The 27,262-nt window shown below is 39.5% G+C and overlaps 1 long non-coding RNA gene across 1 annotated transcript; it reads left to right on the top strand.

The window, feature by feature from the left end:
* Positions 1-14,177: 14,177 nt before the first annotated feature.
* On the top strand, positions 14,178-25,720 carry LOC100999562. The gene is made up of 2 exons (XR_646946.4): positions 14,178-14,947; positions 21,995-25,720. It is a non-coding gene; the product is annotated as an uncharacterized LOC100999562 (long non-coding RNA).
* The last annotated feature ends 1,542 nt before the right edge of the window (positions 25,721-27,262 follow it).

Here is a 27,262-nt window from a genome sequence, read left to right on the forward strand (position 1 = left end):
CAGCTCACTGCCACCTCCGCCTCCCGGGTTCAAGTGATTCTCCTGCCTCAGCCTCCTGAGTAGCTGGGATTACAGGCTCCTGCCACCATGCCCAGCTAATTTCGGTATTTTTAGTAAAGATGGGGTTTTACCATGTTGACCAGGCTGGTCTCAAACTCTTGACCTCAGGTGATCTGCCCACCTCGGCCTCCCAAAGTGCTGGGATTACAGGCGTGAGCCACTGCACCTGGCCCACAAGTCTACTTCTCTCACCTTGCCTTGACTGTCACCACAAGACAGAATAGTTCCCCTGAGAGACTTTCATTTGCTCTGTGGTATCACTCTTTAGACTACCTGAGATATATACTGGAAAATGCCACCTCTTAAAAGCCACCAGTAAGTTCTTAATTGAATCCACACTTTAGTCTTTTATCCTTTTGATTTCTATGGTAAAGAAGAACATAGGCCCTATATTTGCTACTCATATCTCCCATTCATTTGTACGTGATTAAGTAGGGTTTTTAGCTTACATACAGCTATAAAGCATTTTCCAAGTCTTTTTAATATTATCTAGTTTGCATGAAATAAGGATGTAGGAGTGAGTATGTTTGGCTTTTGGCTATAAATGGTTGGAAATATTTCGAAAGATCCACTCTCTTCTGAGCTCTCTTACTGTTCTTGTTTTCAACCAGCAGAAATTGGAAAATAAAGATTGTGTGGGTATAAAATGAATGCTTGCAATGTTTGTCATTTTTGGAACTCTATTTCTGTGGCTCTTGACTTTTTTTTTAAAGATGGCTTCACCTAAAAGTTGCTAAGGCCAGGCCAGAGCCCTTCTTATAAACAAATGACAAGGGACATGATAGCCCATAATGAATTCAATCTGGGCTATCTGTGGCGTTGTGTGTGGATAAGAAGTAAAAGCTAATTTTGAGTACAAAGGAGATGAATAAAGCCTCTTGCCACTAAGATAATTAAGAGAAGACTCTTGGTCTTCTCAGGCAACATCATTCTATGCAGCTGGACCCATGCCCTTTCACAGATGGGAACAATGCCATATGGTTAGGGAGCTTGGCTGTTACCCAAGTGGCTCCTATTCAGTTCTCCATTTGGGCAAGAGTTAAGAGGAGATGGAGAATAGTATTTGGAAGACATCCTGGGTTCAAGTCCTGCCTCTACCACTTATTTGCTATGTGCTTTCTTAGTAACCTGAAGCAACGAATAACAGTACTCACCTCATAGAGTTGTTGTAAGGTTTAATTAAGATAGTCCACATAATGCATGCTGCCTACCTGGCACACAGTAATAGGTGGGAGATATTATTACTGTGATGATGATGATGGGTGTCCAGGGAGAGACCAGTCTGAATGTACCTGGAGAGACTCAGTGGGTTACTGGAAATCAAGAGTCACAAATGTGAATCAAGCAGCAACTGTAGAAGGTGATTGGCAGGGCAAATTGACAGGGATTGTTAAGAAAGATACAGAGAATGCTGGTAAAACCAGGAGGAATAAGGATGCCTTTTTCTCATATTGGAGCGAAGAGGACATTACCTAGTCTGTATCCAACTAGACAAGGGCCTGAACCTTAGAGAAGATGTTGAACCCCACTAGCATAGTTAAGGTCAAATGAGGCAAAAGTGTTTTGGTTTTCTGTTAATTTGTCTGGTTTGGGATATTCCTGGAAAGGAATTTTATGGATTTTGCTCTTCTAATATCTGACTTCTGTGTAATGGAAGAAAAAAAAATAGCACTCCAGTAGACCTTTATAATGCCATACACATATGAAGTGAAACAAGAAGACCCTGTGAAGGATGATAGGAATGACCCATCTCGTAGTAGGGACACAGCCCTCCCTACTAAAGGAATAAATTTCCTTCCAAACATATTACAGTTATATAAGCTATAAAATATGTTGCTATAAAATGACTCATCTATTTGAAAATCCCACTACATAGAGTTTGTATAGTTAGAAAACTGGTATGTGAAAATGTAAAAGTTGGCAAGAATCAAGAAATAGTTTTTTAGTACCTATTGTGTGTAAGGTATTATTACATAATCACAGATTATGCTATTATTTTGCTTTATGCATAGGTTTACATTACCTAGTCAATATTTAACTGATTTATTTAACCTTTGTGAAAAAAAGAAAATTCAGAATCTCATACTGGGTCTTAGGTAGTATATACAGTAGTTCCCCCCTTATCCATGGTTTTGCTCTCCATAATTTCAGCTACCTGCAGTCAACCATGATCTGAAGATATTTAAGGGAAAATTTTTGGAAATTAACAACTCATAAGTTTTAAATTGTACACCATTCTGAGTAGTGTGATGAAATCTCACAACATTCCACTTCGTCCCTTCCAAAGGGGAATAATCTCTTGGTCCAGTTATCTGCACTATAGATGCAACCGTCTAGATTATCAGATTGAAAAAACATAGTATAGACAGTCTAGGGTTCAGTACTATCCATAGTTCCAGGCATCTACTAGGGGTCTTGGAACATGTCCTTTAAGGATAAGGGGGAACTATTCTATTCATAATTTCATAGCATTTTAAAGCTGGAAGGTCTCAGAAGGGAATGAAAATCAGTGCCTTAGACTTTCCTTCAAATGCTAGGTAATGTCCTAAGGAGTTTTTGAAATTTTAAATTATTTTTAAAACACTTTATAAAAGAGATTTTTTAGTCAAATATATTAGTGCTCACCAAATCCCCACCTATTATAAGAATTTACTCATCCTAGCAATGTCAACTTTAGGAAGCATAGAATAGAAACTGAGGTAATATACATGACTTATTCAAGGGGAATGGCATTAATCAGTCAACAGAGTGAGATAATCAGAAGAGCATCTGAAAAAATAAGGACTCTCATATGACCTGCTTGTTTATTTCTGTTCCCAGATGGCAAATATTTTCTGAATTCTGCCCTGCTCCTCTTGGGGGTAGATAAATATTAAAACAGAAAAAAGTGGCAAGGTGCTTTTGTTCAGTGTGGGCCCATGGGGAAAAGTCCTATATTTTCAGTTGGTTGCTATGAAGGCAGCCAGCAGTGAGCTCAGCCAACATTGTTGTGAGATGGTACTATGACATCAATTAACGGAAAACTGAATGTTGAAACTGTACAGCAGAGGAAGAGAAAAGCAGGAGGACAATAACAAAATTTACCAAACAGAAAATCACAAAGTCCGCATAGGAAAAGTATAGTTTTCAAACTCCAGAAAGTATTTGCAAACACCAGTGAGCAAGCTATGAATCTTGTTTTCCCATAGGCCCTACCATCAGTAGAGATCCCAGGGAGAGCAATTTACCTGCACATTTTGCCAGGGAACAAGGGAAGGCGAGTCTAACTATTTGGGGATTTAGCTGAGCTTTGAAATAACTGAAAAACTGAGCTTCGATTTTTAGAGTTTATCACGTAGGATTTCTAGGATTGTAAGGTCCTCACTCTAGAACTTCTGAAAATAATCAGATGAATTGGAATTAAAGAACTAATGGCCTTAATTGTGTCTAAATAGGAATGAGGTAACAATGACCATCATCATGAGCTATTCTCTTCTATGACTCTGGATGGTCTTTTTTTTTTTTTTTTTTTTTTGTCTGTTCAGAGCTTCCTGCTTGGTGTTTGTCTAAGCAGGGAGGAAAGCCATTGTTTGAACTTTGCAATAACAGATTGCAAGCTAAGGCTTTTCTACACTTTGTTTAATTTTCCTGAAATGTTCCTTTTTACAGAAAAGATCTGTTGTTGACCTAGCGTGCTTTTTGTCTTACTCAATACTCCCCTGGGGATATAGTTAAAACAACACTTAGCTGTATTTCTCCTGGGTGGAGAAGTGTTTGGTGGTGGTAATGAAACTAAAGCACAGATTTGAGCAACTGTGGGCTGTTGACTTTATGCTAGCCTTTCATAAAGAGAAACCTCAAAACACCGTGGCCATTCAGCAAACAGTGTGCATTTCATCTAAGCCTGGCTGACTTTGCCCTTGCTTTCTTCAGGCTAGAATGATCCTAACCATCAATGTCTTTGTGTCATGATGCAGAAAGTTGGCTAGGACATAGGAGGATAGTGCTGAAGTACAACTTCTGAGTTGGGGAGGGAATCAGGCAGAGAAGTAAAGCTCTACACAATGGCTAGTGCTTCTCTATTATGGTGTGTGTTCCAACGGAGGTCAATCATTGTGCATTGTCTCTAGGGAGTGAATACAGCATATTATTTTGGGGTAGAAATTGAGATTTCTTTTGGTGGTAAAATATACAGAAAATAGAAGCTCTTTGTACTTGATTTCTTTGAGTTTATTTAAATACCTTCAAAGGCATTCTTCTATGAGAAGGAACATGACATAATAGGTCTCTAAAAATGAAACTGTTTTAGTGATGGAAATGTTCAATATCAAATCCACTATAGCCACTAGGATATGTTACCAAAGTTTTTAAAAATTCTTGTGTGCAGTGAACTTTATTGATTGCCTACTCAGCAAAAAATCTTCTCCCTTGTTCCTAATGAACCTCAATTTTGCTTTCCTCTCTTCTAGTCATGTGCCTGGGACAGATTGATCCCAGCTCCAGAAAGGCATCTGAATGGTCTAAGCAATGCCATCCATCTGTCAGTAATAGATTCAGAAATGGGCATGTGATTCAAGTCTGGCCAATGAGATGTATGCAGAAGAGTGCTGGGTATTCTGGAAAGTTATCCCTTGCCATTCAGAGATCCACAGGAATCCAGCCTTTTGCTCCTTGAATGGGAGTAAGGAAGCACAAAATCCCAGTTGCTCTTCCAGTCATCCCAGACCCACAGCCCCGCTTTAGCCATCCTATAGCCATCATATATCCACAAGGGGAAAGCAATTGAGGCCAACACTGTGGATCCTTGTGACATAACCAAGCCAGTGAATCAATCAATACATTTATTTGTTGTTTGAGCCATTGTAGTTGAGCTTACGTTACTGGCAGCTGAAAGTTATTCTACCTGCCAATCCTCATCTGGTACATCTCTTAGTTTTGCTCTCATCTCTCCTTTTCCTCTTTTTCACACATAAATCCCAATCTTTGTTCCAACTCACACTGTCAACACTCTGACCTTTCCCTCTTGCCCTCTTTGCCTCTTCTGTCTGTTCCTCTCCCTTTTGCCCGTCTTTCTGCCAGTGCTACCCACAGGTATATCTTAAATCTTATTATCCATAGCCATGACCAAAGACTAGGACCATCACTAGGTATAACTGGATTAGGTGGAGTTTTGCTCCTTTGCCCTCCTTTGTACTTTGGACATCAACATCCGTCACCTCCCAGCAATTCTCTCCACTGTGCCCCACTCCATATAACAAAAAGTCTTGTGTGCTCTGAAACATCCACCGAAAAACTCTATTTTCACTAAAATTCCTTTGGTGATAATGCCTTAACATAGTGGCTTCCAAAGCTTTTTTAAACCAAAACCCACATTAAGTATCCTCACTCAGTATACACATAATATACACATAAGCACTTGATATAGTTTGGATATTTGTCCCCACCCAAATCTCATGTTGAATTGTAATCCCCAGTGCTAGAGGTGGGGCTTGGTGGGAGGGTGTTTGGATCCCTCATGGCTTCCTGCTGTCTTCACAATAGAGAGATCTGGTCATTTGAAAGAGTGTGACACCTTCCGCCTCTCCTTGCTTCTGCTCTGGCCACGTGACATGCCTGCTTTCCTGCTTTCCTTTTGCCTTCTGCCATGATCGTAAACTTCCTGAGGACTTCCCAGAAGTCAAGCTGATGCTAGCATCATTGCTTCCTGTAAAGCCTGCAGAGCTGTGAACCTCTTTTCTTTATGAATTATCCAGTCTCAGGTATTTCTTTATAATGCGAAAGGAAAATAAACCTTGAGGCCGACAAATCACTAAGCTAAAAGGAAAAGTCAAGGTGGGAACTGCTTAGAGCAAACCTGCCTCCCATTCTATTCAAAGTCACCCCTATGCTCACTGAGATAGATGTATATCTGATTGCCTCCTTTGGAAAGGCTAATCAGAAACTCAAGAGACTGCAACCATTCGTTTGTCTCTCACCTATCTGTGACCGGGAAGCCCCTTCCGCTTCCTGCCTTTGCTTCTAGTTGTCCCGTCTTTCCAGACAGAACCAATGTGCTTCTTACATATACTGATTGATGCTTCATGTCTCCCTAAAATGTATAAAACTAAGCTGTGCACCAGCCACTTTGGCCACATGTCATCAGGACTTCCTGAGGCTGTGCCACAGGCTCATCTTCAACCTTGGCATAATAAACTTTCTAAATTAACTGAGACCTGTCTCAGATTTTCGGGGTTCACAGTAGCAAGGCAAGAAGGGACTAACACAATACTGCAGAAAACGTTTTATGAAACACACTTACCTTTACTATCAGTGATACATTCTGATATTATGTATTCTGTTCTATTTCATTTTTTAAATTGTTTGTCTGTACTCACTAAATTGATATCATGGATAGTTGTTGTGACCACCAAAAACACTTCCTTCACCCATAGCAGAAACTCTGGTGGTCATGTGATAAACTTGTCAAAAAGTCCTTGAGGGTAATTAGAGTCATACTTAAACCTGAATAAAATGACAGCCAACACCAACTAAAAGAGGTTCTGTCTTTGTCAATTTGCATACATTTTTTCCCCTAAAAAATGAAGAGTGACTAAGAATATATGAATGCTGACACCTAATGTGTCCCTAGTAATTTTAGGGGATCTTTCTGAAATGACAAAAGTGTTTAAGAAACATCATTATAGTTATTTCTGAAAGTAAAGATGTTTCCTGCAAAAGTTATTTGAGTCCCAGAGCCTATGTATTGATTGGTTTTATGTTTGACTTTGTAGAGCCCATTAAATATATCTGTTTGGTTATTCATTTGGCAGCCATGCTACTTCTTCGTGAGCTGGGAATGGCAGGTTATCTATAAGAACCATTTTTATACTATGGATTGTGGTAAAAATGTGTTAGCTTTCTTGTTGATAACTACTTGTTATCAGCTAGAACCACTTTTACAGCCTGTACCATACAAAGGCTGCACCTATAAAGTCCATAGCATGTTTGAAAGTCACATGATATCTAGAAAAGCCCTGTATAAACTGGAAAGCATTATGTAAACACAAGCTATTATTTTTATGCATTTTTTTAAAGTAATAAACTCTTGCCTAAGAAGCCAGTCATCCCCATGGTTAGAACATGTCTCCCAAAGTTCATGTGTTGGAAACTTAATTGCCATCGTAACAATATTAACAAGTGGGGCCTTTAAGAAGTGATTAGGTCATGAGGGCTTTGTCCTCATGAATGGACTAATGTTGTTATCGTGGGAATGGGTTAGTTGTAGTGAGCCCCCTTCTCCTTTCTGCTTCATGCGCGCCTTTCTGCCATCCATTCTTTTGCCATGGAATGACTTCTGACAGATGCCAGTACTATGCTCTCAGCCTTCCTGGTCTTCAGAACCATGAACGGAATAAATTTTTTTTTTAAATAAATTACCTGTCTCTGGTATTCTGCTATAACAGCAGAAAATTGACTAAGGCCTTCATGAATTTTGAAAGCCAATGAATTTTAATGTTTTTACTAATGGTACTGAGTTCTATAAATGTTTTTCCCCACCCTCTAATTGATACACACACATGCACACACACATGCCCACACACACACACACACACGCATACATATGCACATACACATTAGACTTTTAAGCCTATATTCAATACAATACAGGCTGGTTGCTAATTTACAAACCCCATTTTCTCTTTTATAAGATATATGAGGAAGTAGGTTTTCTTCTCTATATAGTTATAGTTGTGGTGTGATGGGCCCAGAATTATTATGAGATATGTTAAATGGTACAGTATAGCTTTAGTAGTTAAGGCAAGGTTTTGGAGACAGAAAGACTCCAAATGCAATTTTACATTTAACAAGCCCTGTGAATTTGGGTGAGTTACTTAACCTTCTAAGCTCTGATATTCCTCATCTGTCAGATGGGGATAATATAGTTCACCTCACAAAGATGTTATAGAATTGAATTTATCTCTACTCATTAAATTTATTTCATCATTTACTAATGGGTCATGACCACCAAAAACACAGGCTTAACCCCCAGAAGAAATTCTGACATTAAGAATCATGGAGCCAGGTGCAGTGGTGCATGTCTGTAGTTCCAGATACTCAGGAGACTACGGCAGGAGGATCGCTTGAGCCCAGGAGGTGGAGGCTGCGGTGAGTAATGATTGTGCCACTGCACTCCAGCCTGGGGAAGAGAGCGAGACCCTGTCTCTAAAAAAACAAAAAGAAAAACAAAGCTGATTTAAAACATAAAAGAAACAAAGCTGATTTAAAATATGAAGGGCATATTACAAACCTTCCGTGTGTGTGTAAAGTAGTTAGGACTTAGCACAGCACACTTAGCCTTTAGCACATAATACCTAGCGATAGCTTAATGAATGGTAGCTTAACAACAATAACTAATGATAGTTGTGACATGTTTATTTCATCACACCTTCACTGTGAATAAATGTAGAGATCTAGGACACGGTACCCCTTGCTTTCCCTTTGGTGCTGAAGCTGCACTCCACTGCTTCCCAAATCTATGTATCCACCTAGAAATGGGTCATGGTTGCTGAATCGTAGAATAATAATACTGCAAAATTGCTAAATCTCTGAGGGGTGTGTGTGTGTGTGTGTGTGTGTGTGTGTGTGAGAGAGAGAGAGAGAGAGAGAGAGAGAGCAGGGGGATGGGGGAGGGAAGCGGTGCTTGTCTCTTTCTTCTTGCTAAAGACACTTCCTTAAAAATAAATACACTGGAAAATAATGACAGGAAACTTTACAAAATTAAAAGAGGATGTCAGGAAGTACAGGATGTGAGGCTGTTTTCATTTCTGTCAGTATTTTCTTATTCATATATATTTATAACTTTAAAAAGCATAGAAGTTCACTATTTCTTCTCCTTAAGATCAAGTCTATATATATTTAAAAAAAACTGTGACCAAAAAAACCCCACTTAATACTTTCCATATTATACTTTCCAGCTGCAATTAAGTATCTGATCTGACTACATTATTGGGCAACTGAATAGAATACTTGTCACACTCATTCTGTATTTCTAAAAAATGTTACAGGCCGGGCACAATGACTCACATCTGTGATCCAGCAATTTGGGAGGCCGAGGTGGGACGATTGCTTGAGGCCAGAAGTTAGAGACCAGTCTGGACAACAGAGTAAGACCCCATCTCTACAAAAATATTTGTTTAAAAATTAACAACAACAGCAACAACAACAACAAAAAGTTGCATTCTCAGACAGTTCATACCAATCTGGGAAGGATATAAAAGTAAAATACCTTGAAGCAGCAACGGATAAGAAAAATTTGGTCTTTTTAAAAAAAATTTTTTTTTTTTATTATTACTTCTTTCCCAGAAGACAACTTTCAAACATAGGAAACTAGGCAAATCAACGAATGCTCAAAACTGAAAACCCACTTCCCCCTTTAAGACTGGAGGGTACAGAAATATCAGTACTTTCAATGCTTTAGCAGTCATGTGAATGGTGAGCATTCTATGTTTTTCCATATGCATAGCAAATGAGCACGCTGCTTGCAACTTTTTCTCCATGAAATGGGGATCTGCATCCCACAGTAGTTACTGAGCAGTACGTTTCCTCTCCAACATTGAAATAGTTTATCTGCAAACAAATTTCTAAAGTTCCTATTTGGCTGGAAGCCAAAATAAACCAAAAACGTTTTGCTGTCCTCTGCTTTGCTGAACAGATAGAGGTAAAAGGTTGTAGGTGGGCTTCTCTTTATTGCTGTACTTGACTTATTAACACCTTGAGACTCGAAGAATAAAGTGTACTTCATCTTGTAAAAGTTTATGATCTAAGTCAAACAATTCAAAAGGTCATAATTTAGCTGCATTTAAGGAGCTTTCATTCAGAGAGACAGGAAGTTGCCTCATATTAAAAGTAGCCTCTTCTTTACTTCTTAATAAAATTCCCTATGAAAGTATTTATGGCAGACATATGTTATTTTCATCATTCCTTCCTTGGGGAAACCACTATTCCCTGCTTCCACATGGTTTCAGAGGGACTGCCAATCACTGTACCCTACCCCCACTCCAGCCACACTGGGAGCATAGGACACAGGCCTGCCCAACCCAAAAATTATCTGTTCCTAAAATTAAAATGCTGATGTTGAGATAGATGTATTTCTTTCCCCGGGGATGCTAAGCTAGGGCAAGAGATCCCAGAGCTACCAGCTGCCATCTTCATCACCCTGCATGGAGGAGGTAGAGCAGGTCCAGCCACAGAAGGAGAAAATGGCAGAGACAGAGGAGCAAAAGGAGAAGGAAGAGGAAGAGGAAAAGAGGGAGAATGGGGAGGAAGGAAAGAGGAAAAAGAAGGCAAAGAGCGGAAGGGGTAGGAAGAAGAAAAGAAGTGTAATCTAACCTCCACAGAGCTATGATTGAAGCCAACTGATTCCTGAACTTCCTAGATACCTGACTCAACCAATTTCCTTCTCCATTCAAGTTAGTTTTAAGAATTCTGCAATGGAAACAGGAGGAACTTACAAAGTAGCTGGTGTTCATTCATTCATTCAGCAAATATTTATTGCATGCCTACTGTATTCCAGGCACTAAATAGGCATAGAGTCGTGATGCGCAACATACAGTCCTTGCCCTCATTGAGCTTACAGCCCGGTTAGGGAAAAAAAATATCACACACACACACTCAATTGGAATATATGTATATATATTCAATTTTTTATGTTATCAGGAAAAGAGTAGAGTACTGTGAAATAGCATTAGAAGAGAATTAGGAAGCTATGTTTACAGTATCACTAGAATAATCACATTTTAAAAAACGGAATGCATGCATGGTGGTTTGGGAGTCCAGGTCTAACAATCTGAGAGATGAGGCAGCATGGGAGAAATAGAGAAAACGTCCTTCATGGTTAGGAGACCAGGATCCTCATCCTAGCTCCATGAAAAACTGCAGAGGCTTTCCTCATCAGCAAAGAGGTAATACCTGTCTTTCATTATTTCTCCAGGGTTATAATGAAAATCAAATGATCAATATACACCTGATTCACATTTGAAAAGAAGAGTACAGTATATGTTACTGTGGTAGGATACCAGGGTACATGTGGTAGGAAGACTAACAGGACAACTGGGTGTACCCAGTTCAGAAGCCTGGGCACGTCCCACAGTCAGGGAGGAACTGAAGAGGAAGGCTGATGGCACACTAATGGTGGATGAGAGAACTGCTTTGCATATACAAAGGACATACAACACACTCCTTATTTACTTATTTATTTTATCCTTTGGCGTGTTAATGAGTACATTGTATATGAGACGACAGCTCTCAGTGATGTTTAAGACAATAATTTTTAAAAACCACTTAAGGTATTTTTACTTTTTATTTCCCACATGGCTTTTGTGCCTTCTTTACAAGACATTTTAGGTCATTTTTAAACCAAAAAACAAAGACGACACCCTCATTTCTCTAACTTTTGGAAATCCAATTATAAAAATAATACACTAATATTGTGAGATATTCAAATAGCATAGAAGGCTATATAGCCAAAAGTCCCTCTCACGGTCACCCCTACTCTCCTTGCCCAGAGACAACTAATCTTAACAGTTTTCTCAATTATTTCACAAATTTATCTGCATAGTGAAACTGAGTCTTGAAAACTGAGTAGTAGTAGCCATTCGGCCACTCACAAAGGGAAGGGTTTATTAAATTATATTAGAAAGTATTAATTGGCATGCCAGTGAATGGGCACAGCAACTGGATATTTAATGTCCAGCTCCAAACGGAAAGCCTTGGCTGTGCAGCACCCATCTGTGGGTGCTATGGCTTGAATCTGCGTCTTTGCCCAAATTTCATGTCGAACTGTAATTCCCATTGTTGAAGATGGAGCCTGGTAGGAGGTGATTGGATCACGGAGCTGGTTTCTCATGGTTTGACATCATCCCCCTTGGTGCTGTTGTGGACATAGTGAGTTCTCATGAGATCAGGCTGTTTCAAAGTGTGTAGCACGTCTCCGGCTTCCTGCTGCTCTTGGCGTGAAGTGCTGGTTCCCCCTTCACCTTCCGCCATGATGGCAGTTTTCCTGAGGCCTGAGCAGATGCCGCCATGCTTCCTATACAGCCTGTGGAACGTGGGCCAATTAAACCTCTTTTCTTTATAAATCACCCAGTGTCAAAAAATAAATAAATTACCCAGTGTCAGGTATTTCTTATAACAGTGCAAAGATGGACAAATACAATGGCCAAGCTTACCCTGAGGACAGTTAGGATGGTGTTTTTTGGTTTATAGCTGGGCCCAAGGTCAAATAGCTGGTACCCTTTCAAAACCCACAAATCTTCCTCACTTACAATCTTGTGTTTGTTCTTTGTTCCATTGTTATAATCATTTTGCTTCCATCTCTGTATCACAACTGGGTATTGAGGATGTTCGTTTGGCAGGTAGAGGCCCTAACCAAAAGGTCCTAAATAATAGCTTCATGGATATCTTGTTATTAAACAATGAAACTGCTCCAATGAGAAAGGCTGCATTATAAAACCATATGGCTTTAGACCTACTCACTGCCGCCCAAGGGGGAACCTATGCTATCGTAAAAACTGAGTGTCTATTATCCAGATAACATTACTAAATTAATGGTTGATATAAAAACCCAACTAACCTTTCAGATCCAACACTCTGATCAGCTAAGCAGCTGGTTTGGATCATGGGGAATTTGGTGGCAGAAATTGGTACTTATTCTTGGAAACATAATCATTTGTTCGGTTTTGTCCTGTTTTTGTCTTTATTGCTGCTGTGGCATTTGTTCACAATGAAGTCAATGCAGAGCTGAAAACACTGAAATAACGGTTGGTCACAGAATTGCATTAACTGCAGCCACGTAGCCTGACTCAGGTCACAGAGTCACTTCCTTCATGTTGCATTAAATTTGACCAGGCCGGGTGCAGTGGCTCACACCTGTAATCCCAGCACTTTGGGAGTCCGAGGGGGGCGGATCACGAGGTCAGGAGCTTGAGACCAGCCTGGTCAACATGGTGAAACTCCATCTCTCTAAAAATACAAAAAGTAGGCGTGGTAGTGCGCACCTGTACTCCCAGCTACTTGGGAGGTTGAGGCAGAAGAATTGCTTAAACCCAGGAGGCAGAGGTTGCAGTGAGCTGAGATAGCGCCACTGCACTCCAGCCTGGGTGACAGAGCAAGACTCTGTCTCAAAAAAAAATTGGCCAGTATCCCATCATCAACTTTATAGCTTGACTTATTTCCCCTGCTGTGGGACTCGACACTGTAGGAATGAGGCTTCCTAGTAATGCAGAACTAAACTCCTGAATATGAAAGGAGCCCAGAACCTGTTGAGTACATCTACTATGCTTTACTCAAAATATCTTAATGAAAATGGAGAAATGTGAAATTAAATAATTCAAGTTTAAAGCTGTTAGAATTTTCAAGTATTCCAGCCTTGAGAGGAATGTGGCTATGTGGCCTGAGTCACTTGATGTGCAACTGCAACTTCTGCCTTTTTTTTTCCCTATAAATCATTAAGAAGACTAGATGGCACCAGAGATAAGACCCCCCACCCCCAAGATCACTACCTCTCCTCATAGAATGAAGCAAATGTAGCATTTTGTAACCAATCAAATCCCTGCAATGTATGCACTTGGCTTGTGTGGAAAATGTTGTAATTCTGCTAAAATTTCTGTCTCTGCTTATGTAAGTGAAACATTAACTTTTCCTCTTTGAAACACTGACCCCATTTGTTTGGAGTAAGTGTTTCCTGGTGGCAAGCTTTGTGCTTGAATAAGCTCTATACTTAATCATATGTTCTGAATCTCATTACGTAAAGTTGACAGGTTGTTTCTACAAGTGGAGGAACAACATGAGCACGCACTGTCATGATGATTGATTTCTAGTCCACAAGTATACAGTCTTCAAATTAAGTATAATTTGGCCTGAAATCACATTGTCCATTAGCAAAATATTCCATTGCATTCATCTGAGGAGCTTTCTCTTCTCCATGGGTCAAAATAAGCATCCCAGGATTATGCTCATCCCCAAAAATAGGATAGAGGTGTGAGTTTGCTTAATTGGCTACTTGCTGCTCCCTGACACAGGTCCCTGTCCTCTTCCATGTGGACTGTGTGCCCTGGGTAGGCTCAGCCGTCCTCTCTACTGATCACAGGCTGACTGTGCCTCCATCTGCAGCAGCACGCCATAGAATTATCTTCCACTGGTCTCATAGCTTCAGCCTTAAACTGGAAAGAACCTTTCCTTACTTCCCTCACTATCTGGAAGATCCCACAATGCTGGCCTTTTCTGAAGAAAGATGCTCATCTTTTTTTTTTAATTCCTTCATAGTTCTCCTTTTTATAAAAGGGAAGGCAAAGAGGCATTAAACAGCGTGACTCACTGGGAAAACTAGTACTTCAGCCAGACAGAAGGGTTCACTGGAGGATGGGAAGTTCAGAAGAATATGGCTGGGGGGATGAACACCTCATTAGAAGGGTTTGTAGGGTATTAGAATAATTTTGTATTTATCTAGGCATTGAGGAGACCAGGGTGATTGAAGGCTTTACACAGAACAGTAGCAAAATTACATTTTCATTTGAAAAGGAAACTCTGATGCTGGTACGGAGAGTGGTTGGAGGGAAGCAAGGCTGGAAACAGTGATACCAGTTAGGAGACCACGGCAGTAGTTCAAGAAACAGATGTTGTGAGCCTAGTGCCTTAATCCTCTCCGGAATCAGAGAGTCTCCTTTCCACTGGCCTATGACTAGGACCATAGGCCAATCTCCTACTATAAAAGACAAAAAGCCCTGGTACAAACATTTCTAGGCTTGCTTGCAGCTTGAGTTAAGCCTTAATAAGATGATATTGCAATTCATTCTGGCAGTGTTGGCAGAGGCAACAGCAGCAATGATGCTCTATGGGCCTGACTCAGGGCCAGCAGTGACGGCAGCCCAAGGTAAGTATATCCAGGGGCTGCTGGTGGCAGCAGCAGTGTCTTTGATGCAGTGGTTCAACATGTTGTATTTGACTCTGGTTCTGGTTACCTGAACTTCTTTTGCTCTTGCCCATTTTCTGAGCTCGAGTCTTCAGATCTCTAATTTATTTTCATCAGACCTTTAAAATAATCCTCTGAGGAAGTAAGACAGGTGTTATTATTTTCATTAAGATGAGGGAAATGAAACTACAAGGTTAGGTTACTTGCTTAAGAGCAAAAGCTAGTAAGTGGAACACACAGGTTTGGATCCAACCAAATCTTTGTGATGGGCTCAGTACTCTTTACACTCCCTACTTGCTTACCAAACTTGGTAGCTGCTAATTCCTGGCATATATAGCAAAATGAAGAGAAGGGCTAGAAGCTATTGCTTACACTTTGCACAGGCTCTAAAGTTAGGTAGAAGTCTTATTAAAATTAAGTTATTTAAAACAATATATAATGGGCTAAACTGCAAGATCTAGGTATAATTAGTAATTTAAATAAATTTTACCTTTGTAGGAGGTGAGCATCTAGATTCTCCAGGAATACAAAATCATTAATCTTTGTAATGTGTACCTTGGTAAAAACATATGAGAAGTCCTGAAATGAAACATTAGCCAATCCTTAGGCTAGTGTTGCAATTAGCTAAATATCCCCATTTAATTTAGTAAACCCCATATTTAACCCCACATATCTGATTTATGAGTTTGTATGTAATAGCCTCATCCATTTATGTTCTTGAAGCCTGGAAGTCCAGAACATCTTAACAATTGTGCAACAAAATTTGACTAAAGATTGATAGAGCTATGAATACTAATGCTGCTACAAATATATAAAATACTCTGTTAAATACCTTACTGAAAAAGGGATTAAATGTAAGATGTTTTTTCCATATCTGCATGTTATGCTGAAATGACTATTTTGTCATCTGGAGAGAATTATATGCAATGATTTCATAGTGAGGAAACAAACTCATGATTCAATGAAAGGGTAAGGTAGATGTGAATCATAATCACTTTAAATTATAGTTATTAAAATTCTATAAATTTAAAACGCTTTAGTTTTATAAAGCTTGGGCAATGAGTCCATTCCAAGCAGCATTGACCAAATAGTATTATTTTCAGGATGTTCTAAGTATACCAGGTTACATCTGACCATAAAATGTTTCTCTATTACATGTGCCCATTTATTTGTTCTACTGTTCATTCAGGAACTATGCTGACTCTCGAGGCAAAGATAAATACCACAGGCTGGGCATGGTTGCTCACACCTGTAATCCTAGCACTTTGGGAGGCTGAAGTAAGAGGATTGCTTGAGGCCAGGAGTTTGAGGCCAGCCTAGGCAATATAGTGAGACCCTTGTCGATACAAAACATTGTTTTAAAATTAAACAGGTGTGGTGGTGTGTGCCTGTAGTCTCAGCTACTCAGGAGGGACGCTGAGGAGGGAGGATCCCTTGAGCGCAGGAGGTCGAGGCTACAGTGAACCATGCACTCCAGCCTAGGTGACAGAGTGAGACTTTGTCTCTAAAAAAGTTAATAATAATAATAATAATAATAAAATACCACAGTGATGTGTAAATAAGGAATTATGTTGTGATATATAACAATAGAAGTACGTACAAGGTACAAGGAAGGATCAAAAAATAAACCCGGCCTATAGTCTTCACTGAGGTGTTGATTCTTTCTTAAACGGCATCTTGAAAGATAAATATGAGGATAACAGTGGACATGTAGGAAGGGTGAGCAGGGGATAATAGTTTAGACAGAGGGAGCTGCACGTGTAAAGATATGGAGGCATGAAATAGCTTAAGTTAAAAGAATTGCAAGTATTTTTGTGTTTATAGAACCTAACGTTGAAAAGTTATGGTGGGAGATGAAGCTAGGCAAACAAGGGACAGATAATGAAGGATCTTCAATAATCCCATAAGTCCCATTGGTATATAATCCTATAAGTCCTTTGGGTATATACCCAAAGGAAAATAAATCATTCTACCAAAATAAGACACCTGCACTTGTTATGTTCATTGCAGTGCTAGTCACAGTAGCAAATACATAAAACCAACCCAAGTACCCATGAACAATGAATCAGATACAGAAAATGTGGTATATCTACACCATGGAGTATTATACCATAGAAAAGAACACAGTCATGTTCTTCGCAGCAACATGGATGCAAAAATTCTAAGCAAATTAACTCAGGAACAGAAAACCAAATACTGTATATTCTCACTTACAAATGAGAGCTAAACATTGGGTACACAAGGACACAAAGAAAGGAAAATAAACACTGGGGATTCCAAAAGTGGGGAGGAATGGGGAGAGACAAGGGTTGAAAAACTATCCATTACTACATTCACTACTTGGGCACTAGGATCATTAGATGCCCAAATCTCAGCATCACACAACATACCCATATAAAAAATCTGCACACGTACCCCCAAGTCTAAAATAAAAAAGAAAGAAAAAGGCCAGGCACGGTGGCTCACACCTGTAATCCCAGCATGTTGGGAGGCCGAGGCGGGTGGATCACAAGGTCAGGAGTTCAAGACCAGCCTGACCAACATGGTGAAACCCCCATCTCTACTAAAAATACAAAAATTAGCTGGGCATAGTGGCGGGCGCCTGTAGTCCCAGCCACTCAGTAGGGTGAGGTAGGAGAATCACTTGAACCCGGGAGGTAGAGGTTGCAGTGAACCGAGATCACACCACTGCACTCCAGGCTGGGTGACAGAGCGAGACTCCGTCTCAAAAAAAAAAAAAGAAAGAAAGAAAGAAAGAAAATAATCATACTATATGGGCATGATTTAATGGACGTGAAAAAGATAGCAAAGAATTTTAGACAAAAGCATATAGCAAGAGAGTATTTACCCGTTGGAAAAATGACTCTGAAGGTAGTGTGGAGAAAAATTTGGAAGAGAAAAGATACAGAGTATAGGTGAGAATTAACAAAGACATGTAAATAGAAATGAAAAGATGAGAAAATAGGTGAGAAATATCTAGGTAATGGAACCACAGAAATTAAAATAAATTGGACGTGAAGGGTAATGTGAGGACGTAGACAACTGGGTGATCATCAAGCCAAAAACCAAAATAGGAAATACAGAAAGAATGCATTTAGTGGAAATATTAAATATAAGCTCAGTTTCAACAAGATGTCATTTGAATTGTCAGTGAATTAGGCGGGCAGAGCTATAGTACAGGCAATGGTGTACGTAGAAGAGGCCAGGGCTGGCTATACTAATTGAAGTCATTGATTACACAGTGGTAATGACAACTATGAGAGTGAATGAGATGGCCCAATAGGAAAAGGAAATGCTGAAGAAGTATTACATGTACGTATGGAGTTTCATTGGTAGCTATCACAACTTTATTGAAATAATTATTGGCGTGTTTTCTCATTCATGCCTAGGAAGGTGCATCATGATGTGGTAGAAGGAATGATGGACTGGAAAGCAGGAGACGGCCTGCAATCCTGGTCTCTTGGAAGTCCTTGCATGTTGTTGGGCAAGTCATTTAACCATTCTCTTCCTCGGTTACTTTACCTGTGAAATGAGATTGGATTAAATGAGTTCTAACACTCTGTGATTCTTCAACCAATTCTCTAAATCTCATGATTTTCATTTCTCCCTAATGGGCTCTGATGAAGCTGCCAATGAAACCTGAAATAACTGGGATATCGGCATTGAGAGAGAAATGTGGCCTAGGAAGAGTCACACACCTTATAATTTTCCCCTAAATAATGGAAACCTGACTTTGAAAATAATGTTGCTGTAATTGGGGAGCAGTTATTATAGCCTCTTATGAAAATGTAGGGCTTTTTATTGAAAGGGAATGATAGTTGGTCACCAATATTTGGGTTTTGATTGAATGGCCTTTTGTCTCCAAATTTTTGGAAAATAAGATTGACCCATTTAAAAGCCACCTACTTACAGCTTCAGTGCAGTAGAAATTATGTAATAGATCTGATCATATTTGTCCCTTCTGGCCAATTATGACTGCCTACAAGTAATACAGGAATGGAAAACATTTTTGGTAATTATATTGCATTAAAATTGTGTGTCATTGTGAGAGTAGGCAGTTCAGATAATTGTGCAGGAAGATGTTACAGATAGATGCTGAGCTGGCCCCAAACTCAATACACGAAAAGGTTTTCCTTTGGGTTCCTGAAAATGTGAAGTACAGTGAGCTGTGAGCACCAAGGAATCAGACTAGTTTCAACTGACAAAGCAAACATCTGTGAAAGATACACACTAGCTGTGTTGTAGTAAATTAATGGAACAGTTTTTGTGAAATTATGTCGTAGTTTTGATTGAGCTCCAGTCCAGCAGTGCCCTTACACTCAGCCTCTGACAGAATTATTCTTTGACTGTCAGGAAGAATATCTTATTGTAAGAAGCCCTGAGCACACTGTGGCTTACAGCAATCAGGGCACCAAAAACTTCAGAACATAGAGTTTTGCAGTGCGAAGATAAACCTGGACCAAAAGGAGTAGGATTTGTTAAACCTAATCAGAGTTTGCAAAAATATTTAAAAATCAAGAGAAAAATAAAAGGACAGACAGTTAATAAGCAGATATTAAGACATATGAAATGACAACAATTAAAAGATAGAATGGAAAGACTACAAAAGCCATAAAAACAGTATAATATCTAGGAATAAACATAACAAGAAATGTACAAGACCTACAGGAAAAAAAACTTTAAAATGTTACTATAAGATGTGAAAGAAGATTTTGGACAAATGACAGGCTCTATCTTGGAAAGAGATCCAATACATTATTAAGTGAAATAAGGGACAGAATAGTATGTAAGGTATCCTGCTTTTCATATAAAAACAAGGAGAAAGGAAGAATCTACATTTCTATTTACTCATGTATAAAGAAACTCTGGGAAAATATATAAGAAATTACCTATGAGGGGTGTGGGAAATTAGTAGATAAGAGATCAAAATGGGAGATTGAATTTGCACACTGATTATCCAGAGCACTTCCTTGTTTGATTTTACAGCTATAGCAATCCATGATATGATTGTGCTATAATTTGTTTAATTCAGACTTCTGTTGATCATATTTAGGTTGTTTCCAGTCATTTGCTAGTATAACCAGTCCTGCAGTTAATCATGTAAAGGTTACTTCTTCAGAAAATTGAATTTTAAACATAAGTAAAACTTTCAGTAACAACAACAACAAATCCAGAGATAAAAAGCAAATACTTTCAAATGAAAGCTCTCACTTAAGTATAGACAGTAAAGGTGAAAATACGAATGATATTGCCCGGATGCTGGGGCTCACACCTGTAATCCCAACACTTTGGGAAGCCGAGGCCGGAGAATCACTTGAACCCAGGAGTCTGAGACCAGCCTGGGCAACATAGTGAGACTCCATCTGTTAAAAAAAATAATAATAAAATGTAAGTTAATTAATTAATTAAAATATAAATAATATAAACAGTGGAAGTCTTAGACATGGCCAAGTCCAAGGCCAGGCATGGTGGCTCAAACCTGTAATCCCAGCACTTTGGGAGGCCGAGGTGGGCGGATCATTTGACATAAGGAGTTCAAGACTACCCTGGCCAATATGGTAAAACCCAATTCTACTAAAAACACAAAAATTAGCCAGGTGTGGTGACTTGCGCCTGTAGTCCCAGGTACTTGGGAGGCTGAGGCAGGAGAACTGCTTTAACCTAGGAGGCGGAGGTTGCAGTAAGCTGAGGTCACACCATTGCACTCCAACCTGGGCAACAGAGCAAGACTGTATCAAAAATTAAAAAAAAAAAAAAATGTGATCAAGTCCAGGATGAATAGTTGACATTCTCACTCTCCTTCCCATCCCCACACCATAATCCAAATGCATGCTTCTGGGGCTCCAGCTGTCTTACTTAAGTTTAAGTATGAAGAAGCATTCAGACCAGATGCAGTAGCTCATGTCTGTAATCCCAGCACTTTCCAGGCCCAACACGAAAGGATCTGAGGTTGGAGAGTCACTTGAGGCCAGGAACTGGAGACCAGCCTGAGCAACACAGTAAGACCTTGTCTCCAAAAAACCTTTTTTTTTTTTTTTTTTTCCAATTAGCTGGGTGTGGTAGCATGTGCCTGTAGTCTTAGTTACTCGGGAACCTAATGGGAGAGAATCGCTTGAGCCCAGGAGTTTGAGGCTACGGTGAGCTATGATTGTGCCACTGCACTCCAGCCTGGGTGATAGAGCAAGACCCTTTTTATTAAGAAAAAGAAGCAGCAGCAGCATCTGTATATCACCCATGCTCCATGCATTGGAAAGCCTTCCGTGTAGATGTAGAATCATGCCAAATGATTTTATCCATGCAAGTAGGTACAGGTATAGGGATCAAAAGTTGTCCTAGTTAATCGATTATCATTACTGTCCCACAGTGTTTCCTGCCACAGATGTTACTTTTCTAGACTGGCAGGTGTGGCAAGGTAATTCATTAAAACATGAATTTGTGTTGGTTCTCTCTATAGTTTTAACCTCCTCAATTTTGGGGAGATAAGTCAGTTTTTGTCTCCTTGTCTCAGAGGTAATTTGTAGCTGAGCAGAAAGTAGGAGCTTCCTGAAGAAAGGCACTCCATTTGATTTGTCAAAACCTCAACTCATAGAAGAGATGGCAATAAATGATCTGAATGAAGGAGAGTGCCTTTGAAAGTGGCAAGATGGGAAAAGGGTTAATTTCTCCAGTCTGGGCAGTCTATAGAGTTTTAGAGAAGCAGGGACCCACTTCTGGTCTCTAGGCAAGGTCTCTGAGAGAATGGCTGCATGACTTTGGAGCCCTAAGTGCCAGGATCCCAACCCTGGTCACTTTCATTTCCAGTGAGAGGCCCAAGGTCAGTTTGCAACTGGATTTCTAGGAACCATTCAACAATAGGTATATCTGCAACAACCTCCATGGACTGGAGAATAGAGTTGTTTACTCTTTAATTCAGCTAGAAATGTTTTTAACTGCAAATAATAAAAAAAATTGTAAAACCAACATACAGTGGCTTAAACAAAGAGGATGTTTCTTTTTCTCTCACAACAGAATTCTGGAGGAAAGTGACTCTGGGAACGGGTCAGTGGCTCAGTGATGTTGGGACCACCAAGTCTGCAATTCTCCCGACCTGTTCTTCACGATTGTAAGATGGCTGCTGCAATTTCAGGCATCGTGTCCATGTTAATGTCAGGAGGAAGAGAGGAAGAGGGAGCGCTGGGATGTTGCGTTCATTTGCTTTGGAAAAGCAAAGCCTTTCCAGACAGCCCCGAAACCTGCTTACCTCTCATTGGCCGGCATCATCACTTGACCACTTGTCCACTCCTAGCTGCAAGGAAAGTGGCAAAGTAGAAGGTATTTGAGAACGTCTGCTGGGTTAGCCAAAACAATAGTGACTTCTACACCCTGTATTCTGGGCACTGCTTAAGTATCCTTGATTCCTATGTGATCAGAGGGAGAGCAAACCTCAATAATGAAAGAGATTCAATTTCCATCACGCAGTGAGACACCATGGAAGTAGAATAAATTTTTAAAGAAAACAAATTGAAAAAAAAATGCATTTTTGAAACAACAAAATCAGAAAAGATGAAAGGTGATATTTCCAGCATATCAGTTTGTGTGGTAAATTGATTACCTTATACACAGGCCTCAGTGACTTTCTTCTCCTTACCTAATGAGTCATCTTTAAGTAAAGTAAAGAAGCAAGAGCAGCAACAGATGCTTCCTAACAAGAAGTTACCAAATCTGTTCACCACAAACCTGAGAATTCAGCTGTGGACATTTGGACACCGGCAATGAACATGAAACTCAGCTTATGAGGCACATTTGGCTAAAGGTCAAGGTGACTTAAAGTTCATCATAGGACCTCTACAATTTGCAAAGCAGGTGGCTGGATAGGGACTCCTTCCAAGTCTCATTTGATTGGATAATGCCTATGTTTTAAGTATCAGAAGTGAGTCTTTCTCTGTTAAATGAAGCCAGTTCCACTAAAACCCTAATCTTGTTTGGCAGGCACTCCATATTTCTTAATTTTTATTCCATGCTGTATTTTATTCTTTTAGACTTGATTTTCACTTTTTTTTTTCTTTTTTCCTGTAAGTTTATCTTTGTTGTGAAAGAAAGTGCCCTGGTTAGAAGGACAGGTTTGTGGGCTGCTGGTGGTGGGACAACAGCAGTCCTTCCAACCAAGTCTTCCTCCCATCGCTCTGTTAGCTCTCTCTTTGTTTTTAATTAGCATTACACCAGTTAATTCTGTTGTCTCTTAACCCTGGTTCTGTACCCCCTTCCTCTTTTCTTTTCCTTACTCCGCTCCTGTTTTCTCTTGTACTGCTTTTCCAAGAAATGTCTTGTCTCCTCATCAGTTGACTGTCTTCTCTTTCCAGAGGGACCATAAAGGTGCCGGCCTAAGGAACCCATAGAACGTGGGAACAGACAAACAAGCTGCTGCCTATTACAGAGATAGATAATTAAGTTCAGACCATTACATGCAATTCATCAGCTTGTCTTTTTCAGACTTTATGTAAGAAGTCATTTCCCAATGGTCACCACTTGCCAGCTGCAACTTTGATGCATATTATGAAGATAGATTAGATTGATGGGGGCCCTTTGAACTCTTCCCAGGGAATTATCTTTATAATGCTATGATTTTCTCTATAGCATGATCATATTGTTAATATTGGTTATAAGGTCATATGGTTAGTATTGGTGGCTCACAGGTGTAATACCAGCACTTTGGGAGGCCGAGGTGGGAGGATCACTTGAGCCCAGGTGTTCAAAACCAGTCCTAGAAACATAGCAAGACCTTATCGCTACAAAAAAATATTAAATAAATAAAAAGATTAGCTGGACATGGTGGCACATGTCTGTAGTCCTCACTACTTGGGAAACTAAGGTGGGAGGATTCCTTGAGCTTGGGAGATTGAGGCTGCAGTAAGCTGTGGTTCTGCCACGGCACTCCAGCCTGGGTGACAGAGTGAGGCCCTGTCTCAAAAAAAGAAAAAAAAAAAGTACCTGTAAGGTCTTTGGGATTTCTAAGATGAAAGGTGTCACATAGTTGAATGAATTCACTTAGAGAGCTAGAAGGCAACTACAGGGAATATTACGTACATCATAGAGCTGAAAGCACTAAGGCCTGTGGAGTTATTCTCAGTGACACGTAGTTGAAAGCAGTGGTCCACATGTTTTGAACATGGTTTCTCCCAGGTGAAAAGGATGAGTAATTTGTTCTTCTTCATATGTGTGTATGTAAGTCTTACACACGCAGATTTGCCACAAAACAAATGAAGATTACACTTTGGGTCCGTCTCTCACATGAGCCCCTTCCAAAGTTCTGTCTGCTAATTTTACATTTTGTAATTTCTTATTATTTTTTTTTAAAGAAGGCTCCTCCAATTGCATACGCTTCAAGCCTCACAAAATTTGGATCCATACCTGAGCCAACACATAATACAATTTTCCATTTCTAACTTCTAGTTGTACCTAGTGTTTTGTTAGAAATGATCAAGTACATGAGTGGTGTCTTTTTAAAAAATTTGCTTTATTTGCTTCTCTAGCTTCATCCTTAGTTATGCAGTTAAATCTAACCATTTGGAGGTATTATCATATAACCTCCATTGAGGACAATCTGGCTATAGCTTTTAAAATTATATATATATTTGTAAAATTGTAAGCTGCCATATCTATAAAACTCTTTGATAGACAAAAGTTGAAAACACTCCAAGAGCTCATCAATAAAAGATTAAATTAATTATGATACATCCATATGAACACTGAGCAGCTGTAAAAAAATTGAGAAAGTAATTTATGTGCTGATATGGGAAGACTTCCAAGACATGTTGTTAAGTATAGAATGGTGTATACAATATGCTATATAGTATGGTAAAATGTTTAGGGATTCGCATTTATATTTATAAATTGTTTGTATTTACATAAAGTAATTCTGAAAGGATACAAAGAAACTAACAAAAGAGATTACCTATGGTAGTGTGGGGCTTGGAGATTGGATGGGTGAGAAACAGTAGTGGAAATGCAATATTGTACAGTTTTAGGCATTATACATATATAAAAACATGGGAGTGTATTACCTACTCAAAAAGTGAAATTAACAAAGATACAAGAAACTGTTTGGAGGTTCCTTCCCATTTCATTGTATCTATATTCTTTCAGCCCTCAAAGTAATTATATGTCATTATAATAACTTCATCAAGCTTCCCCTATAATGAGAATCTTACCATTCTCCTAACTCCAGTAGCACTGTAATCCACCTCTGTTAGGACACATCACTCTTCATCATGTGTGATTATTATTTGCAGATATCATCTTCAAGGCTGTTCTCTATTTACCACCTGCCATTTTTGTTCTTACCTCTACATGACCTTCACATTTTATTTCTCTCAGTTTTTTTGGACAAGCTACATTCCCTTCCACAGAGGAAGTGACCCCTTTCACTTGGTTAGATTACCTTGCTATTCTTTTCTATCTTTCTACATTCCTTTTCAAAATACTTATCTCACTTGTTATTACCTATAATGTCTGTCTTCTTTACTCAAGAGTCTAGACAAAAAGCTCCACGCCAGCCTCGGCTGTGTTTGTATTGTTTACGTCTGTGTTCCTAGTGCTTCATAAAATACCTAGCAAGGGTTAATAAGTGCTTGTTGACTGGAAGGGAATGACTTTCTTCCCTTACTAGGGAGTGATTTCCTTACAGGCAAGATATGTCAACCTTCTATAGCCCACATAAAATAAAGGACAATATCACCTATCAGATAAAAGACAAAAGTTTACATATGAGTTTTGCCATTTACCATACCAGTTCTGGGATCTTAACTTTTTAGCCTCTCTGGGCTTCAGGGCTCTCATCTACATTAAGTTTTTAATTCATTCTGTCATTCGATAAATATGTATGGAATGCTTAGCATGTGCCACTAGTCTAGCAACTGTGGATACAGAAGTATGCAAGGCAGAATAGTACTTGCTATCTGAAGCACACAGTCTAATTGGGGTGGGGAAAGAGTTGGTGGGGAGGGTCACAGTAAACACATAAGCCAAACAAACAAAAATTACAGGTAGTGATAAAGGTCATGGCAGAGCAACTGAAGGTGATTAATTCAGGAAGGGACTTTCTGAAGCGATCGTATCTGAACTGAGTTTTTGAGTAAACTAAATGAGATAGTGTCTATGAATGTCTTAGAATCATGTCTGGCATGCAATAAATGTCATAAATGATAAGTATTCTATTTATAAAAACTTGTCAAAAAATGAACCAAAAATACAAGCAGATTGTCTTTCACATATAAAATGCTATAGTTGCAACATTTATATGTATTTGTATAGTGAGAAAGCATATTACATGTATATTATATTTTATTTGAGTAAGTTATTTTTTAACTGAAGGGATCTCCTATTTTGGTTCTGAAATAGTTAATGTTCCTTTTAAGTAGTCTTATTTATACCTTGAGAGTGATTTAATTACCCATAGCATCTGTTTAACACTGTACTCACAGAGAAATTGCAGAAACGTATGAAACACTGGTTGTTCATAAGTAGATTCAATGTTCTCTAAGGTCTCAAGAACCTCTGAGTTCTTACATGTTTGTTACATCTGAGCTAATGAGAAAGAGACTATGGATGTCTCAACACAAAAACATTCCAGGATTGTAAAAAATATCTGACAAGTCACATCTTCCCGGTGTGGTAGTAAAATAACTGGAGTGTATTGGATGGTATAAGCAACTGAAGAGGGTTAAGAATGGCCTCTGTGGCTGGGCACAGTGGTTCACGCCTGTAATCTCAACACATTGGGAGGCTTAGGTGGGAGAATCACTTGAACCCAGGAGTCTGAGACCATCTTGGGCAACATAAAAAGACCCCCATCTCTACAAAAAAATTAGCAGAGCCTGGTGGTACATGTTTGTGGTCCCAGCTACTAAGGAGGCTGAGGTGGGAGGATTGCTTGAGCCCAGGAGGTTGAGGCTGCAGTGAGCCAAGATCACACCACTGCACTCAAGCCTGGGTGATGGAGCAATACCCACTCAAAAAAAGAAAGAAGAAAGGAAGGAAGGAAGGAAGGAAGGAAGGAAGGAAGGAAGGAAGGAAGGAAGGAAGGAAGGAAGGAAGGAAGGAAGGAAAAAAAAGTCTCTGTGTCAGGCATTTCTCATTTAATCCCTAAAAAACAAAAAATGTAGGCAGTAGATGGCTGCCTCAAGTTGGATTCTTCAGAAGCTGACCCTTAGACGCGGGAGAGACAAGTGTAAGTTGGGGATAAAAGTCCCTTTTCCAGGTAAAGTCTCTGCCTGGGCTGGGGGATTCTAGGGTAATGTG

The sequence above is a fragment of the Papio anubis genome, chromosome 3 (genome assembly GCF_008728515.1).
Source record: "Papio anubis isolate 15944 chromosome 3, Panubis1.0, whole genome shotgun sequence".
NCBI classification, from domain to species: Eukaryota; Metazoa; Chordata; class Mammalia; order Primates; family Cercopithecidae; genus Papio; species Papio anubis.